The 19567-nt window shown below is 39.7% G+C and overlaps 1 protein-coding gene across 2 annotated transcripts in view; it reads left to right on the forward strand.

The window, feature by feature from the left end:
• The first annotated feature begins 108 nt into the window (after positions 1-108).
• Positions 109-19567, forward strand: part of LOC135168820 (leucine-rich repeat-containing protein 24-like) — a 46490-nt gene continuing 27031 nt past the window's right edge. Inside the window, exons 1-2 of one of the 2 annotated variants that reach the window (XM_064133379.1) lie at positions 109-592; positions 14809-15135. The gene's annotated coding sequence lies outside the window, so the exon portion shown is untranslated. The remainder of the gene's footprint in view (positions 593-14808; positions 15136-19567) is intronic. The other variant, XM_064133377.1, reaches the window with a different exon arrangement.

Genomic DNA, 19567 nt, shown 5'->3' on the forward strand with positions numbered 1-19567 from the left:
TGGTGAGTACAGGGAGGACACTGGGGTTGCGGCCTCAGGCAAGTGGAATCCAAAGGGGGTTGGGTTGTGTGGGAGGGGTGGGCATTTTTGGGTCTCGTACGCGTACGCCAGTCGCTCATCGTGGCTCGTCGAGGCAGCATTCCATTAAATCGTGTATTAAAACGCGCGTGATTATCCCTCTGTGATGAAAGTAAAATAATAATTTAATTTACTGTGAAATAACCGTCAAATGACCGACTAAATCCCAACTAAATTACCCAATCGCCGAAGCAATCAATCACTCGGGTGATTGATCAGTTGATCGATTAAGCGACCATTTAAAAAAAACTGGATCAATTAATCCATTGGACCTGTAACTCGTTCCCCCTTGTTAATTTAATTATTCATTATTATTGATAATGGATTGATGAGTTTTGCAGTGTTTAGCGGCGCTTCATCTGTGCAATTAATGAACGATCGGTGGAGAAATTGATTGAGATTAATTGATATTAATGCGCTGCACTAATTTGTGATTTTTTTTTCGCGATCAGTGAGTTTAAATGGTTCTCAGTGAATTAAGATGCTCCAGGATTAACTGTGACTCGTGAAACTGGTAATGTTCATTCATTATTTGTTGATAACATTATTTCACTGGCGATAGGTACACTCGGCGGTGGCACGTGCGTGTGATACGACTTGTGCGACAAATGTTTCCACTCCTTCGCGCTATTCCTTGGGGGGATACTGTGTATGAATGTGCAGGGGGCAGGGAGGGGGGGGCAAGGGGGTAAAAGGGGTTGAGAACATTTCTCAACTACTTGAGGAACGCGGTACGAACGCCAGTCAAGTCGAGTGAAGAGAGGGAGGGAGTTAACCCCTTGGAGTTGTACGGAGTTAGGAGGGCTTTGGATGGAGGATCTGGGGTAGTCGTTGGGTCCAACTTTCTCGGGGGCTCCTGAATTTGTACAGAATTAATTCCACCTGACGCCCCATGGAATAGAATTTTTTTCGCCTGTCAGACGCGGGAAAAATCCACAAAAATTATGAGACTCACAGGGCTCATGTGACGACTTATGTAATTGGGGTGGGAAATTTAAGTGATGGAGGGGGAAGAGGAAAATGAAAATTGAAGAAGAAAGGAGAAATTCGTACTTGAAACGCAAAAATGTGAGGTGCAACGGAAAAATAACTCGTGAGCGTTGGAAAAATCGAAAAAGTACTTCACATTAATAATTGAAAGGTACCTCCAGGGCCGGTTAACAGCGAAAAAAATCCTCCTTTCTTCTCCCTTTAAGCCCCTTATTACCTCAAATAAAAAAAATGTATTTCCTGCACTTTAAGCAATAATTTTTCTCTTCATCGAAAAAACAGTTGACGCGTAAGGCTAATACGGTATGAACAACTGTGGAGAGAAAATATTCAGGAGTAATTTCTTCACAATATCCGCCCTTTCTTTCCACCCCGTCATCACTCGGAATTACTCCCGTAAGACTTGGTCGAGACAGCACCTGCTCGGAGTACTCTGCCAGTTAGTTATTAAAGTCTCTGTGTCTACTTGCAGAAACTCGGTTCTATATTCCACTCACTTCTCTTGCCAGTTTATGGGATATTTTTTTTTCTTTCACGGCTAGTGTGTTGAGGGCTCTATTACGATTTTGATGGAGCAGTCATGTTATTTATTCTCGAGAGTGTCTTCTTTTGGGGATTAATTATTTCCCAGACGAAAAATTCATTCATCTTATCAGTAGTTCTGTAACGTCGCAAACTCTGTGTATTTATTTATTACTTTTATTTCAATTTTCGGTCCTCGTGAATAATGTTGTTCAAATGTTAATATCCCTTTATAAATAAATTGAGTATGTTGTGACTTTTATTTTCTATTTTAGACTCGTTTCTCTCCCTACTTTATGGGATATTTTTCCTCCGAGCTAGTGTGTTGAGAGCTTTATTATGGTTTTGATGGGCCAATCCCGTCAATTTTTTTAATCGAGATTATCTTCTCTCCGTGTTACGGAGTTAAAAAAAAATTAATCCCTTCATTTCTCTCCAACTATTGCTCTGACATAGCAATGTTATTTCATCAGTAAATTAATTAATTCGCGACGTCATAAATTAGGATTTTTTTCTATGGGGTGGATGGGAATAATTAAATTCTCTCAGTAATTAATTCTGTTTTGCCTGAGATTATTTCTCTGGAATGTCAATGACAAAAAAATATTTTTGTAACCCAATGAATCTTCTGATATCCTCCGCTAAATCCAGATAATTTCACAATTATGCATCCATTAGGCTAGAAACCTCAGTTAATTACGTACAACAATTATCGCGTTACGACTCTCTCTTGAAGTGTTTCAGGGAAGCCAAGTGTTTCATCAAGCGCTTTAAACCCCCTCCCTGGGTGGTGCATGAGTGGGGAAAAATGAAAATGTTACTCCCTCAAACTTTCGAAATTTAATTGTTTAATTGAATTAGGGGAGGGGGAGGGGCAAGTAGATACAGAAGAAATTCAAGTGGTTTGTAATTTACGGGACTCTGCGGTGTGAAACTTTAGTTCGGACCTCTAGGGCGCATTGAAAACTTTTACCTCAAACAAAAAGTCACATCGAGCTAAACACAAGAGATACCAGAAGCCCATTCGCGTTTTTTAATTTGGATTTTTTTTCCCACTAACCGGGGCGACTTTCTAATTTCTCAAAGTGCAATTCCTCCTCGACCGCCTTGCGATTCGGATAATTTGAGGAGCAATGCCTGGAATTTCAGCAATTTTTACGAGGATGAATGAAGTATTTGTATTATCTCGGGAGTTATTGATCGAGTGAAACCGGCTGTTAAAATGAATGCTAAATATTTCCATCAATTAATGATCTCCCATTAAAATACCCTTGAAAACCCTAGAAAAAAACTAAAAAATAATACCAATCCTGATGACCTGATATTCTAAATGCTCATTCACTTGTTAAAAATATTAAATATCAACATTCAACGAACACCTGCACCACTAAACAATCAGCAACATCTCCATCCTCCAATATTGAAACATAAACATGGCAGTACGCCCCCGAGGGTTACATGATTTTGGAGAGCAGTATATTCAGTGCATATCCTTTGCACGCGTGAATCTCCTAGGGGAGCCATAGAATTTGTTATTGGTCTAGCCCGCTCATGCGATTTTATCTACAATTGGTGCCTCTATAGCTGAAGCACTTATGAATTCCTGTAGCTCGTAGCTCTGCCCCTGTGAGACAGCTACCAGTGTTGTTTACCCTCGCTATCCATATCCGAATTAAAATCGATGAACCCGCTTGGACTCTCACCCCTAGCCCTCCCTCTTCCTCCCTCCACCGCCCTCACAGCCCTATCTCACTGGCGATGTCGAGTTACGAGTGGAGATATACGAAAAGCTCGATCGATCCTGTGACGCCTCTAGTGTACCATCCAGCACCCACCACTGGGTCGTCTCATGCACTTCTCAACTGTCTCGTTTTCATATAGCTATCCTTTATCTGCTGGTAATCGATCTGCGAATATTTCATGACAGTAGGCAGGAGTAAACCAGCCAGGCAATTGGTAATTCAGGACGATGGCGACGTCGATTATTGTTTTTGTTGGTTTAGTTGAGGGTTGGAAAATAATTCGGTAGCGAAATGGTAAAACAAGATAAGTTGAGTTATTTTGAGTCAAGTCAAGTCAAGTTAAGTTGAGTCAAATTTTCATAGACAATTGGTCAACAGTCTGAAGTGGAAAAACTACTCAATAGTCAGACTTATCTCGTTTTATCACTTTACTAGTGATTTTTTTTTGGGTTTGTTGGTTTTCCCCGAGGGGTGAAGTGGCGATTGATTTTTGGAATGAAATTTAAAAATTTGGGAATTTATTGGATCTCGGTAACATAAAGCCACATTCCCATGAATTTCCTCGAATGAATCCCATTATTCATTCTAAATTCTGAAATAATAATTTCCACATGCCAGGACCATGTCCTCCCCCCAATGCTGCCCTATCCACCTAAATCCCATCACTCGCCATAAAAATAGAAGCCCCTAATCCTTAATTTATCATACGAACCCTGTCAAAACACCAGCAGAAAAATCAGCAGACTCATCAAATCCCCATCCAGTCCGAGTCCGGGTCCCTCTGGAGTCCATCCAGCATTAATAATCCAAAATGTTGGATGCTAGGGCAATAGACGTGACCAAGGAAGAAGGTGGTAAACAGGGGTTGGCGTAAAGCTGTATCCAACTACCCCCGAAGCCCCATAATTTACTCAGTGACTGGACTTGCTGGCGGGGATATCTACGATAGAATTAAGAAATCACGAGGGTTAGAAATGACCAGTCGCTTCCTTATGCCCCAGCGCCATCTGCTAAACCCACATGCCAGACCCTCATTCCAGGACATTCACATTGGCCTTCGAACAATCGATTTCATCCCCTTTGTCACGGAACGGCGGCCAATTTATTTGTTATTCTGGAGAAAATATAATTGTTTTCGCTCGATAAAGTGCGGTGATTCGATCACTTCCGATTTAATCCCGAGAATAACGGTTTTATATGGGGTATTGGTTAGGGATTTTCGGTCGGTCTCGGGGGATAAATAAATTCATTAATTGATTCAGAATGGCCGAGGGTTCGTTTGGGAGAAATAGGAGGGAATTCTCAATTTTGAGAAATATTTAAAATATATGGCATTAGTGTAGTTAGAAAATGGCTCCCCGCGTGTTAATTCTGACATTGATGGTGACCAGTACCGGAAGGGCGGTGAAAAATAGTGGTGCCGGACCTTCGGGGATCACATTCAAGAAGGGAAAGAGGGAAAAATCGAGACTATACCCCTGCTACGATTTATCCCAGTGTCAAAGACATCTGGAAGTGTGACACATCCAGACACAAGGTCCACTCGCCACCCCTGCCATTTATTTATCGTTGAGCATTTTCGAGATATACAAATCTAATCTGGACTGGATGATCGATTTCCTCTCTCCCCAGGAAACCACCATCGATGGAAATTCCTGAGGTACTCTCAATATTCCCGGAATATTTGTGGTGAACGGCAACTGAAGGGACTATCGATGGCTCAGTACACACTGATGTACTCCAATAGGCTCTGGCATCGCGACTTTTTCCTCTCAACTCGAGGGTAAAAATAATAAAATCGAAAACAGCGAAACAAATCGACGAGTGTCTGTAAACGTCCAATGCAACAATTTTATCGGAATTCGCACAAATCATCAGCGAAAGGTCGGGGGGAATCGGGGCAGTAATTTACGAATGAAGCGAACGAACGGCTTTTCGATATCGCCAATGTTAAAAAGATTACTGGCAATCGACTATCGGAGGGGAATACAAAAAAAAAATGGGGGATGTAAAAATACAAGTGGGTGTGTGGCAGGACGCAATAAAAGAACAGCGCGAAGTTGAAAGCTCGTGGATAAAAAGAAAATATGGACTTTAGAGAGAGTGCTGGATAATGGATTTCAGAACTGTTCGGTTTTTCGGGTGGTGAGGGTGGGTCCATAGAGGTGATCACTTAGGGTTGATTGAACGGAATTATAAACAATAATTTTACAGAAATCAGTGTTATTGTTTATCCTGTATTTATTATGTTGGCATTTTGAGTCCTCTTGTCTAATCAAATGAGAGAGATTATTTAAAAAAAAAATCTAATTTTTTTTTTCAATTATGACGTAAATAAAAAATTCTGTTTCTGTGGAATTTGGTGGTTTTTGTTAAATTCAGATATTTATTTATTATTTGAGAGCAACTTGGAGAAATCAATTATCAAGATAAATGCCAACAAAAGTTGCATTCACCTGAAGTAGACTTCGGAGTCCTCCGGTGCCGGGGAAAATTGCTCGCATGGGAGCATCAATGAGCCCCGTCTCCTCTGAATTCTAATGCAGAAGGAAAAACGTTTGTAATCAGAGGCTTTAGGGGCCGCGAAGGAGCCCGAGAGGAAGGCTTTTATCGTGGATTTGCATAAGTTTCAAAAAAAGAAAGGTGATTTAAGAGGCCGAGGGATATTGATGGCACAATCCTGATTGTTATCGCCATGACGAATTGACTCCGAACTTCGGAGAGACTTTTTTTTTTCTTATTCTCTCATCTGATTAGAAGGGCGAACTTTTTCGACGGCTACTCTTACTCCGGCTTCATTATCCGTCCGTTTGCTTTAACAGTTTGTGATTGCGAATCGATGACATTTGACGGGGAATATTTCACTCAATTGATAACAAATGGCTTTCGTAATATCTCAGGAATATTTTTATAGAAATTTTACGGAGTTTAGGACAGGAAAAAGTACTTTATACTGGAATATCATAGTACATGAAAACTGTACATAAACGCCGGTATAATGTGATTATATAAATAATGGAAAATAGGGGCTTCTCTTGTACGCGGTACATTTTCAGCTCATTATTAAAAAATATTGGGAATTCGACAACTGGATAATTTTTTAAAACTTGTTGTTTGAGACAGACTAATGGAATATAATTAATTAGCTTAATTGAACTCAATTAAATGAATAAATTAATTAAAATACGGCATGTAATTAAATGAAAACCGAAACAAAATCTCATTGACAATCTCGGTGGTTGTTAAGAGCATAAAATAAATAAATAGTGGAAAAATGAGGGTAAAAAATATTCCCTAGATTTTCAGAGCATCGTCCACATGCCAGGGAGCTCCTCTCCTTCCCTCGTTATCAAGAAAGCCAGTTCACTCGAGGCTTCACGGGAGCTACACGCTCTTGACCTGCACTTTTTTTCCTGATAATAAGGCCAAAATTTTCCGTGGAGAATATCACAAATATTAAAATCGTATCTACAACAGCTCGACATGATTTTTCAACTCTAATTGGTGGCCCTTGAGCCCTCCTCGCTCCTAGTTAACGCTCCCACTTGGCAGTAAATCAAAACCAAGACGATATTTTCCTTCGGGGGATGCAAAATTAATTTTATTTCAAATTTTATTCGAAAATTCGCGGAATCCTAATCCTTGGCTGAAAATTATCGTATCGAATGGCTAGATAACTTTTCCGAAGTAATGGCCAAATTTTAGTGGAAAACACAATTACCAGACTGTACATTATTAATTAATCAATCAAACACTCAGTTGATTAAAGCCTTGGGTTGTGAAGAAATATAATGCTCACAGAGTCAAAATTTATATCTACGCGAATAAAATTTCCCCTTCCAGCCCTGGAATTTATTCTCAGTCATTACTTTGCACCCTTTTCTCTGCATGAGCATCAGGATTTTTCTTAGAAATTTTAAATGCAAAATAAAATTTTGAAGGGAAATTCAGACTGGCTGAGTATCTTGTAAACCACTTAATTCGTGTTTTTTCCTCACCCGCAATTCGCTCATTCATTACTTTGACAGAAATAGTTTCAAAGCAATTACGCTGGAGCATGGAATTCATCATATTTCACGTGTATTAACTTCTCGTGCAAACATTAAACTCCAATTAGTGGATAATTTAGTTGAGGTAAATTCAAAAAAATTGAAAATTGGCGGTGAATTTTACAACCATTTGGTGATTATTCACGTTTGCTGGTGTAAAACCAATCCCTTTAATTTTACTCCACTCCAATTTCATGGACTTGGTGTTCCATGGTTTATTTATATTCCTTTCTACATCAAATACCGGATAACACATTGACATTTGTTTGACTACGGGCATGCGCCACTGGCGCTGGAATATATTTTAGAGCATCGTAGAAATGCTGGACTGGTTGCATTGTCTGGTATTATCATGTTTGCACCTGCTGGGGTTATCAAAGCATTAATCAATCGATGAAATTACACAATCTCGGAAGTGCGATTTAATGGCAGCGATTTGTTTGGAATCAGTCTTCCCTGAATATGTTTTTTATTGTACCGTTTACTCTTGTTTCTGAGTTTTACATTGGGTAAAAAAAATCGCTTAACAATTTTCCTGAATCCGTGAACATCAGCTTGACCGTAATTTTTCCTGTATTTTATTTTCTCCCTAGGTCACTTAATATTGTCCCGCTGTGAATCATGAAAATGAATAAACTCCGCAATATCTGAAAATCATTGCCACCTTCAATTTACGAGTAGCCAAGACTAGTCGAACGCCATGAAATCCCGGAGATGGAATATTTTTTTCATGGAATTCCCTCGCCAAGGCTATTTCCCGGGCATATGAATACTTAAAACTCCGCATGAAACAGTTACAACTCGTAATTCCTTCCGTCGATCGCGCGGAAACAGCGATAAAAATGCTGTAAAGTTGGCTGGGTATATTTTGATGGAGTCGTTTTGACTCGTGAAAAAGAAAAAAAAATATATATATGTATATACTTGATGTCTCTGTAATGAATAACTTTGTGGGAATGACTCGACGGGCGGTGGTCCATTGTCTCTGATCGCACTGAATGACATTATCAGTGAGAATATCAGACACCCGAAAGGCAATTGTTGGAAGGAGTGGAGGCGGAAATACGAGGGAGTAGGCCCATCAAATGTCCGACGTGCATCCTGCTAATTTACCAACTTTCCTTTGCCAACACAATTCTATTCATCTGATTTCTGAGGTGGGAGAAGTAAGTGACATCTCAAACATACGTGTCTTCGACACTGGCGGCTTTTCACACACGACATCCTACCACATGCTCTACCTGTTCGACAATGGGATACGTTTGACGTCGTGTCTGTCGTTCTGTCATGAGATCCTACTTCTCCATTTCACGGTGAATTCAACGGAGAATTGTGGAGATGGGGTTGCGGCTGACGAAAGGGTGGCAGGTGTATTTTTGGTCACCGCGGAGAGGGAAATATTCCGGAGAATATCATATATGTCTAATTTACTGGAATTTAGTGGAAATTCCTTTTACAATTTGTTTTCCAAACGAACTCGTTGCCAATATTTTTCCGCTCCACGTAAGTGAATAAAAGATTATCATTAAATTGGACACTACCCTGCGATGAGAAAGTTTGAGAATGAGTCGGTGTTCGATGAGAGGAGGTAGAAGATCCCGAGCAATTCCCCTCATTATCAATACCCAAACTCTCCTCGACATTCGTCCCAGCGATTTCCTATTTCATCCGGTTATAATTCCGATAAAGTTCAACTCGGTGTTCCACCCGACTCCCTCCCAGTGCAGTAATAACACTTCTCCACTTCACCAACTAACCGATGAAAATTGCCCCAAATCCCATCAAAATTCGAATATCATTTCCGTTGTCTTTCTCCCTCGATCTGCTGGTGAGAAAAAAAATTGAAAATAAAAATTCATTCACTCATCGAACAATGCCTAGGAAAATATGATATCCACGAGTACCAGAGATGGAATCTGTCCACTCGAGCGGATGAGAGATTGATTGAAACATGAAAAATTCCACGAAATTGGATTTTTTCATCAGTAGAATAATGAATAACTGGCCAGACAAGTTTGGAAAAAAATTCTCCAACAATATCACTCGCCGCTCAGAAACTAAAATTCCCAAATAACCAAAAGACCTCGAGACAAATGTCAAAAATATTCAAAAAGCTCTCATCACACTGGTCGATTTTAATTACTCACTACAAAACAGCCAGTAATAGCTCTTCACAATGAAGCCGAAGCCGTCAAAACAGACGGAGTGCAATTTACCTCCGATAGAATTGAGTTTCAAGTGAGACAGAATATACTGTGGGGATGCGTTAACACTTTGAATGGAGTAAGGGGGGAAGGGATGTATGCCAGGAGCGGCTGAGTTAGTCCATCGAATCATTGGCATTCAAATCCGCTCGATAGTACAATTCTACGTACTCGAGTTCGGGCCACCGTGGGGCAGGGGGGAGAAGGGAGAGAAAGAGAAACTTCATCGACCCCAATCCCACTTCATCCTTTCTATCGGAATCTACCGCCGTGGATTATTCTCTTTGCACGATTTTGGATCTCTCGGCACGATTTTCCGGTTTATTTGAGTATTGAAAGCTGAAATTGAATATCAATGTCCAGGCAACGCCGGTTCTTTTGCTATTCTACCGAAGATTTCAGCATTAAAACCACCGGATTTCCGCGAAACTTATTGTTAAGGACAAATATGGGTATCACTGATTTCGGTATCGGGGGAATCATATTGAAATGTTTTTTTCCAATTAATCTTTACGAAGAGTATTTACTATTTAACTAGTAGTATATTAATATTTTCCTCAAATCGTCAAATTTATTTTGAAACCAACGCTTAAGGGGATAAATTTATTCTCCCCCTAAGCGAGGTATTTTTAACGTAATAAAAATCGTTGTAATACTCGCCCCCCCTCCTGCCGAGCCCAGCAACAATATTCCATTCAAAATAAACTGAATTGTTCCCTGGAAGTTTCATAATTTTAGTAGCACACATTGAAGCATCAGTTTCGATAAAGGATCAATGTATTTTCCACATGCGATATTGGTCGTGGAAAAACCGTTGGAGTACCAAGTTGAAATTTCACCGAGAGAATTCAGTTATTTTCCCTCATAATTGGAGCTTTCGTACAGGCGATCCCTCTGATATTGATACAAGCAATATAAATACTGCTCATGAAATTTCGCTCAGCGCCATTTGTCCGGAATCCACGCACTCATGTATGTCATCATGCAAAATGATGAACATAAAATAAGCAATCACGATTGAATTTAAAATGGGGGGATACAGCTGGTAACGAGCGAGGTGCGGACGACAAAAGAATTCTATTTGTTAAGACCTCACATTTACTGGTATAATTATCGTTTCCCTGTTTTGTGAACATCAGGCATGAATATCATCCGGCGGAAGTGGCAATCGATCTGTCGGTCACCGCGTAGGCTCCACATTTTACTTCCGGTGCGCGTGACGCATGCATACGCCGGTGTTAATTCAGGTGTTTTTTTTTACTTTTAACAAGTTGAATTATCGGGACTAGCCAGGTGGTGCGGGCCTTTTGTCCCGGTGTGGGGGTTATGCGGAATAGAAAGGGGAACTTTCGCTTCTATTTTGCGGCTTTGTCTGGAAAGGGGATGGAGCATGCTCCCATTCAGAAATACGCAGAGGAAAAAAATCCCGAATTGGTCAGTTTATCGTAATTCAATTTATATTATAAAGAAATTGAATTTCTCTTGACAATTTATATGAAAACATTCAATTCTTCTGGGATTTATTTAAAAATAAGTGAACAAGAATAGAAAAATGGGGAAATAAGTCAATCTATAGAAAAATAATCCATCACAGCCCTTTCCTGTGCCTCTCTATTTAGTAAAAGGATTATCCCACCTGTCACAATCATCACCTCCCCTCCTTTCAAGTTTATATTAAATCAGATTGCGATCAGACATGAACGTATGCATTGCGGGTATATTGGGAATTGAAGATGAACAGATATGTTTGTGATGCCTCAAACGGATACGTGGGATGATGAAGTTTGGAGACAGGAGACGGTATTGTATATTGCCAATATATATCCATGAATCTGTACGTTTCCACGTGTGTTGTGGGTGGAGTGTCAATACCATGGATGAGTTCTCTCGACACACCAGACCGATCCTAGCCGATAACTGGGTGAGGATTGAGTAGTCGAGGCGGTGATAGAACTTCCGCGACTGTTGGTTCAAGTGATATCCAGTGAGTCATACTTCTCTGATGTCTATCGATGTATTTTTATTCAATAGGATGCACCACTCTATTTTGCGAGATTGTCGGTGAGATATATGGGGGGAGGAGGAAACAATTGGTGATTGAAAATCGTTGAGTTATACTGGTCTACGCGGCTGAGAAAATAAAATGTTTCGAATTTCCGGGATATGTCACTGCTAACCAAACATCTATTCCCATTATTGGTGATGCGGATGACATCAATGTGTTCTTCGAAATCGATGATATTGTTCTGATAGTAGATTATGCCATGAGGACGATACGTGGAACGTTAATAATAATCAAGAAAAATCAAACGTTTCACCCCCAAGGTGGTCCAAACCCCCTTAAACCGGAGGGAATCGCGAAAACATTTCGTTCAGATCTTTCAGACTTTTTAATGTTCGCTTCGGTGTAAGAAGTTCTGGTCTACGAATGAGGCTTGCATCAATTGAAAATGGCGGGTTTATCGGTGGACGTTATGGGCCAATGTGGCCACTTTACTCGGGTAGGTGCCCTACACGCATGAGAGCATTTACTTGTGCAATCACGGCGAATGAAGTGGAAGGGGAGAGAGGAGGGCTATTTAAACATTTAATAGCATGCTGCCACAGCATTCTAGGGTTGAATGCATTTTAAAAATATACTCTTCACGATTACCGAGGGGTATTTGCAGAACGTTTACTTTTTTTTTAAGTTCTGAAAATACTTGGAGCTGCAGTTATTTTTTTATCGCTTTTTTTTGCTTTTCGCTTTTCTGAAACGTTTCTGATGATCGTTTTTTTCAAGGGGTTAATGTTTCCCCCCGGAAAACATTATTTCAAGAATATAGTTAGCTCGGCTCGATAAATTATTACAATCGTGAAAATTATTATTAGATTATTAAATTCGTGACCATTATTTGTTAGTGAACTGCATCACATTTATCATGTAATTGCACTCTCGTGAAAATTATACGGAATTAATCATCGGGGTCTTTCACCAAATGGACCGATTGACCCAAAAATTGAAAATCAAAAAGCGAGTGCGCTATCAATATTATTCCCTATTCCATTACAAATATGCCCTCTCTGATTGCGATTCTGATCCACTCGGCATTCACTACAAATATCGCATCAAACATCTCTCCTATTATTCTCTCGAAAATTGAATGGACAACAAGGCTGCGAAAAAAAGCTGACGATTTGTGAACATCGAATGGCTCTCTCCCATTGTTTTGAATTCAAAACCGATGAATTTCAAAAAGAGCAGTTACGTGAATGAAGGCCAACGCGACGCTGTTTCATAAGATGACAGGGGGCTCATGAATGTATGGATTTGTTACAAATTTTGCATGTGACATTGAGGAGAACAGATACAGATGAATTCATTAGTTATTTTGGCTAAATCCTTTGTTTATTTGAAGGAAACTTCAATCAATGGATAGAATAAATTATGAATTTTCTATCAATGAAGCATTTTTCTTTCTCCAAAAATTATTGCCACCACAAATGCTCTATAAATTTTTTTTATTAATCATTAATCGGTCAAAACTGCCTCCATATCTGTACCAGTTAGCGTAATCTCATTTTCATGACGCGAAATATGTATGCAAATTGATCCTTAATTGTTCGGAAACGCTCGAATAAAAAAAGAATGCCATATGGAACATTCTATGGGGTTTTCAACCATCATATTTGCGAATTTTTCGTCCATGCATATAAATCAACTTAATTATAAAAATTCCTGAAAAAACTGACGCACGGGAGGGAATTCCAATTTTTTTCCCATTGCAGCTAAAAAATAATGTGCTCGAATGAAAAAAAAAGTCATTTAAATCGTACACATTAACCTTTAAAAATATAAATAAAATAATATTTGCTGACTATTCGATAGCTGTTCGCAAAGGTTTTAAAAAAAATTATTTATGTGATAGTACATCATTTTTCTATCTCTAAAAATTTCTTTTTTGTTTTCTCGCAAAGAGTTTCTCTAAATATGAAAACAATCCGGTTTATAATGGAAAACGCCCGAATATTTTTAATCTTCCGTAATTCGATTTGTTCTAACGAGAAAGAAATGCGCGATTCATCTTTTGTTTAATCAAAAATACTCGAATAAAAAAATATCCTGCTGAACACACGTCCGCCCGTTTTTCATCCATCAGATTCACGAATTTCCATTCCATTGATATAAATTCAATTAATTATGCTGCAGCCCCCCCCCCCGCTCCCTCCAAAAAAATGAGGCAAGTCCGCTCACGAAGGGTGAATTCATCGATGCTGAAAAGCGAATCAAAATAGGAAAGCGCGCAGTGGACGGAGGGGAAAAGGGGGGTGAATGAATACCCAATGATATCGGTCGCGTTGCTATGCCACCGGCACACATCCAAATGGGCCGGGACAACCCCTCTTCTTACACGATAAATGGGCATGAGAGCCAACCTTTTCGCCTAATGGATGAGTCGCAGTTTCATCTCTCCCTGACCTCATTATTGTCCTCGTTATCCTCTCTCCCCCGGCCTGATTTCTCTACGCAGTCGTGGCGCGTGGATGTGTATCTGTCAGCATGAATATCATGTTCGTGTTTGGGTAACATGATCATTCGTGAAAGGGGATGTAGTTGGTGGGTTGTCATCGTTTCGAGGGAAATGCTTTCGACGAATCGATAGATGAATTTCTCTTTAAAAAAAATGAACCGAGTCTGTACGAGATATTTATTTATTTGGTATTTATTTCTGCGATGCATATTGCCTCATTATTGTAATGAGTAAACGATCGAGTGTTGAAGCAATTAATTGTAGAATATTTGTTTAATTGCGTGTCATTTTTTTTAATCAATGAAAATGTTGATGAAATGATGAATTTTTTTTGCGGAGAGAAATTCGTTGTTTATTGTTGTGCAAGAGGTTAAATTAAAAGAGCGATTTTATAAATGAAGATATTTAATTACGATAAATTAATTAATCAATTGGTTTCACGGCATTACAGACACTATAAACAAATCACTCTAAAAAAATTATCGCCCGTAAAATAAAAATACAATTTTCGGCGAAAAAATTGTCATTTTCCTCAGACCCCTCGTTGTAACGACTTCTCATCACATTAATGCTCACAACGACACTCCAACCCCTACCCCTGAAACCCGAGAACTCAAAATCTGACTCAACATAATACGTTATCGTAATGCCCCTTCATAATTTAAGCCCGCCCAAAGTTTATTCACGGATAAAACCTCCATTTTTTTTTCAGATAGTCGAGAATACCGAGGGGACATGTTGCAGATGTTTTTTTAAACCCCTCCTCACCCCCTCCCAACCCCCTTAGCCCCTCGCATCCCTTGTTTCACCTTTGTCCTGGGGCAATACACAATTCGCGTGGAGGGCTCCTCGGGGGAGTAATCGGGCCGTGCTTGGGGGAAAAAGGAAATAAAAAAGAAGCACTTTTGAAACTTAACTGCCTGTGGGAGGGCAACCTTGGAATAAGCGTAGGAAAAACGCTGAGACAAGAAACCAGAGAAGGGGAAAAAAATAACCGAGAAAAAAAGCGGAAGAGCGAAATGAGAAGTGCGGAGTAAATGTGAGTTTCTGTATATATATATATATATATATATATTCTTTTTTTTCTTCACCACTCGTCTCGAAACCTCATCTTCACTCGAAAATATTTTTTTCTTTTAATTATCATCTCGAATTAGTTGAACGCGAATGCACAGACAATCCACTCGAAGATTTTTCACGAATTCATTTTAATTAAGAAAAGCAATTGCTCTTTAAAAAATTGCTCTCGTGAGAGGGTGCGGAATGAGCGGAGAAAAGAATACTCGGGTAGATTGTCTATTCAATTTTGTTGAGAGATTAAAAGGGGTCTTCCCGGGGTTGATATTTCTCCACCATTTGTTGATACCGTTCCTACGTTTCCGGGAGTAAATCTGAAGACGCTTTCGTGAGATAAATGTTTTTTAACGGAGCGGGGGTGCTTGCAATCGAGTCCAAGGAGTATGCGTTGGCAATAATAAATATGATATTGGGGGTGGAAAGCTGTTACTTAATAAGGGGTTGTCACGAGGACCTGAACAAGATGGTGGCCCACCCAGCTGTCTTCAGCTCGGTTTTTCAAGAAATTTCTCCGAATTATTTATCGTCTTTAGATTACCTTCTGCCCGTATTCCGTATTGTTTCTCCAGAAGGAACAAATTTTTCACGCTCTCCTCCAGAAATTCTCATCCCCTCTTTCACATTACATATTTACCACTGGATTATCCAACATCCACTTCTTTCACACATGTTCATCAAAACCGCGCTCACTGATTAAAGAATAAAACTTTCCGTCAGTTTAACTCCTTCCAGCATTTCATTTATTTCAAGGCTGAACAAATCCACACGACAAATAGTCTCCGTTAATGGAAGACCCGGTTTCCATCCTCCCGATATATCTGTATATCCAGAAAAGATATAAAGAGAGAGTCGTTGAAAAGTTGAGAGTAAAAACTGCAGATGCAAAGTTTTTCATGGGAGTTCTCCAGGAAGTACAAACTTGGCTCGCGATAGCTGTATTTTTCCTGCGCCTTCTGAAATCAGACTCCCTCCCCCTCCTCACGTCCCTTTTTTTCCGCAATTCCTTTTCATTCTTGTACATACCAGATTGGAAGTATATTATGTATTACACTGATGGGGTGGGCTGATCGTATGGCTTCAATGAAATTCGCGTGTTTTTTTTTTACAATCTCTTGATGGGCTTCTTTACAGCTGTGTAATAAGTTCACTGACTTAGTCGAGGTTCAATAATTCTACTGGAAGTTGCCAACTCCTAAGTTTACCTCCAATTCGTAAATATCGATCGTGCAAATGGAGGCTCACTGGCTGGGTAATTCAGGGGTTCTTGGGTTTTTTTTTATTCCGGCGAATGTGATGTGATGTGTCGATATTGGTTCAGTTAGAACTACCAATTCAAATCCTTGCCTTTGTTAGATGCTCTCCTAAATTCATAATTCGAATTATGGAGAGCATAATTTTCTTAAAAACAATAAAAATAAATATTCCCAGATAAAGACAATTACCATCTGTCGTGTCTAGTCTGAAGAATCCGGCAAGTTTCTCCTCGATAAGATTTACCCCATTGAATTACAAACTTCTTCCTCGTCCCTCCCCTCGAATCCAATTTCTCGCACTATTGTTTCTCCATCGAGGTACCTCAAACGTGTTGTTGAAAGCCTTAGAATGGCATTCCGTGTATGCGCATTTAAAGTTTGAACGGGTGAATGGTAGTTAGCCGAATGCGGTGAGATTGCCTGATCGATTCAGGGATGGGGGCTGAAGGAGGGGTGAGTTTCACCCAACGACATCGTCTCTAAACAATTCTGTACTAGTCCGTTCTCAGTGCGATTTGGTGGATAGGGCGGTGAGAACTTGAACGAGGGTAGGGAACCCCCGCGACTCTTGAAATCCCTAAACCCCGAGCTCTCACTCCTCTCATCCTCTTATTTCTGTTTGTCCCCGTCTTCGCAGTGAACAGTGGAGCCCTTCCGCTGACTATCGCCGACGGCTGGAGACAAATAAGGCTTTTCTGGAGTTTGTCCCGGCCCGAAGAGTCGCCATATTTTTTTTTTTGTTTGCTCGGACTGTCTCCCTTTTTGTTCCCTTTTGGATCGTCTTTCACGAGGGCGAGAGTCTGATGAATTTTCGGCTGAACTCTGCCAACTTCATGAGAAAAGTCAGCTCTGTGGGTGGATGGGGTGGAAGTTGCGAGGGTGGAGATATTCTTATTTCTGTTGGATGATATATTTCGGGAGGGATGAAAATGTCGTCCGTCGTGGTGCGACCGGAGACAGCACGGGAATATTTCAACTCGAGTTGTGACGAGAAAAGTTCGGCTTGACCCTGTTATGAAAGGGGGTAGTTTTCGGAATAATTATCGTTGATGTTTTTATTTATTCTTTGAATTTTATTTTATGTGTTTTGTTCGGGTATTACAAACTCCGGTAAAAGTTGGCTTCCACGGCTGATGCCTCGCGAATAAAAAATAAGGTCCGGTCCGATGGCAAATGAGTTTTTTTCAAGCGGTTGAATTTATTATTTATTTTTGCCTCATTTTTTAAAATTCCTGTTCGTCTTTTTAGAGTTCTGGGTTTTTTTTTGAGAGAGCGAATACGTTTTCTTAATTTCTGATCATGAGATAGTCAAAGTAAAATTATTCATCAAAATTTTCCGCTTTGTAAGTCACTCTTCTGTTCCTCTTGTTGGAGTGTTTGTGAATTCCCGCTAAAATTCCACCAATTAAATCGTCTACCAGAATTTCCGCACCTCTCCAGTAAATTCTACTCCATGAATCACGCCATTTTCCCTTCTCCATCAATCAAAAAATTGATCAACCCCCACCATAATCAATCCCCTCCCCGAATTATCATGGTGCGTGAAATGAGCCCGAGTAACAGTCAATTGAACGTTCTAATCTGCCAATATATTTGTCCAAAAATAAGCCTCCCCCAGCTATAGTGAATCACCGGGGCTGAAAATCTATTACCATCTATACAGGGTGTCGAGCAGGTAGGGGCGAACTCTAAACAGGCATGTTTTGGGGGTGATTCTGAGCAGAAAAGTCCTTTTCTACTTTTCGATCGGACTCACCCCTGCAGAGATATGGGGGTGAAAAGAACGGCCAATGGGGCGCGAGCATTGCGCGGCTCTCCGTCCGTGTGCCGCGGGTAAGCAGTGTGCGTGCTTCCCCTTCTCCTCGGGCGGACGTTCCATTCCGCTAGTGAGTAAGAGAGAGACAGGGGGAAAGATATTTCATGACAATCCTTTCAGGGGGGGGGGGGGGGCGCTAGGATGATTAAAAACCGATTATTATTTACCTTAGTATTATTTATTAAAAGACAACATTCTGAAAACCGCGGGCATCCCCCTTGGCGTTCCAAAGCTAATTATTTAAATGTTAATTATCTCATTATGCAATAGCCTTACAGTGTTTTGTCAAGAGATCTTTTTTATTGTAAATTTAATTTACAACAAGAAAGGTCTCTTGACAAAATGCTGTAAAAGAGCCTATTATCGAGATAATTAATGATAAACAATCGCGGGGAAATTTCAGAGGGGATAGCTCGCGATTTTCGCGGAATCTGGAGCAATAACCGCGTTATCTTGATTATCACGTAAACAAATGGATTTACGGCCTTTTGTCACAAGACATTTTTTGCAGAGAATAAAATTATCTACAATAAATGTCTCCTGGTGGAATCCCGTAAATCCATTTGTTTATTGAATAATTGGATTTGAATTTTAAACAATAATCCGCGATTAATTATCAAATTAAGACATCTACGCGATTTTTCGATAAGATCATTAATGTTTAAAATTGCATTTCTGGCAAAAAAGCCGTCTTGACAAAATGTTGTAAACCCATTTGTTTACAAGATAATTGGCAAAACGGGTTTTTTGTTGGAAAAATTCGGAAAATCGTGGGCATCCCCCTTGGCGTTCCAAAGCTAATTATTTAAATGTTAATTATCTCATTATGCAATAGCCTTACAGTGTTTTGTCAAGAGATCTTTTTTATTGTAAATTTAATTTACAACAAGAAAGGTCTCTTGACAAAATGCTGTAAAAGAGCCTATTATCGAGATAATTAATGATAAACAATCGCGGGTTTACAACATTTTGTCAAGACGGCTTTTTTGCCAGAAATGCAATTTTAAACATTAATGATCTTATCGAAAAATCGCGTAGATGTCTTAATTTGATAATTAATCGCGGATTATTGTTTAAAATTCAAATCCAATTATTCAATAAACAAATGGATTTACGGGATTCCACCAGGAGACATTTATTGTAGATAATTTTATTCTCTGCAAAAAATGTCTTGTGACAAAAGGCCGTAAATCCATTTGTTTACGTGATAATCAAGATAACGCGGTTATTGCTCCAGATTCCGCGAAAATCGCGAGCTATCCCCTCTGAAATTTCCCCGCGATTGTTTATCATTAATTATCTCGATAATAGGCTCTTTTACAGCA

This window comes from Diachasmimorpha longicaudata, chromosome 13, assembly GCF_034640455.1.
Source record: "Diachasmimorpha longicaudata isolate KC_UGA_2023 chromosome 13, iyDiaLong2, whole genome shotgun sequence".
NCBI classification, from domain to species: Eukaryota; Metazoa; Arthropoda; class Insecta; order Hymenoptera; family Braconidae; genus Diachasmimorpha; species Diachasmimorpha longicaudata.